Source organism: Chrysochloris asiatica, unplaced genomic scaffold (genome assembly GCF_000296735.1).
Source record: "Chrysochloris asiatica unplaced genomic scaffold, ChrAsi1.0 scaffold00010, whole genome shotgun sequence".
Classification (NCBI taxonomy): Eukaryota; Metazoa; Chordata; class Mammalia; order Afrosoricida; family Chrysochloridae; genus Chrysochloris; species Chrysochloris asiatica.
The window spans coordinates 8,124,569-8,125,734 of NW_006408528.1; positions in this window are offsets into that span (position 1 = coordinate 8,124,569).

Genomic DNA, 1,166 nt, shown 5'->3' on the forward strand with positions numbered 1-1,166 from the left:
TATATATATATAATAGTTTATTATGTACAGTTAATTCCATTGTTTTGGCTGCAATAAAATCGATTAAAAAAAAAAAGAGATGGTGGGCTAGTTTAGCCAGAGAATTGTAGTTTACAGACTCTAGGATTCAGTGAATCTTAGGATCTCTTTTTACTAGGGCATTGGACTGGTTCTTCCAAGTTCAGTCAAGACTGACAGTGAAATTGGAATAGAGCCATGTTTGTAAACTGTGGGTGTATCAGAACAGGAAAATTACAGTTGAAGGCCTGGAATGGGAGACTCGGATGAGGCGTAGTGAGCCCTTTCAGGACACTCATGCCAAGGACTGGATTACTGCCAGAGCTGTGACTAGTGAAACACATTCCAAGTGACATATTCGGCCACCATCTTTGAGCTGAGTCCTGCTGTTTTTCATTCTGTTGGTCAAGAGTTTTGGTTGCTATGCAACACGCACGCTGCCCTTGTTTTCTAGGAGGAAAATTAAGTTTCTAGTAGGGTACCGACCCATAATCTTTCCTGTTCTGCTTATCATTCCAGTACATCCACATTTTACAAATTCAGGTCCATTTTTTAGTTTCACTTCATTGGTCATGACTGATTGGGAAAGAACCAGTTCAAAGCTCTGTTTTTAACTTTGGTCCATCGTTGTATTTGCTCACCATGGTATTTGGAATCCTGGTGTGCATTGGATAAGCACTGACTGCTAACTGCAAGGTTAGCCCACTAGCCATTCCTTGGAAACCCTATACAGGGTTGCTATGAATTGTAATAGACTTGACGGCACTTAACAACAACGACCATAGTATTCAGTTTCAATGAGTCTGAGAATTCAGGATTAAGAGATAGCTGGAAAGAAAGAGGAGAATACTATAAAGAATCACTGCCTGGATGAGATTACTATATTTGACTTTTCTTTTCAGTTGGAATCTTTTAACTTTTTAACATAATGTCCCTATTATATTTAGCAATTAGAGTGCCATCACAAAGTAAAATGTAAAACCATTATTCCTTGAAAAGAAAAAAGGTGTGCCGCATGAAATGATGCATGCAAGGAATGTGGGTGATAATTTACTCATATAATCATTTCTATTTCAGTTCTATGGCATGTATTTCTGGAGATGCCTCACACGGTAAGATCTTTAAGATTTGCAAGATCTTTAAGATGT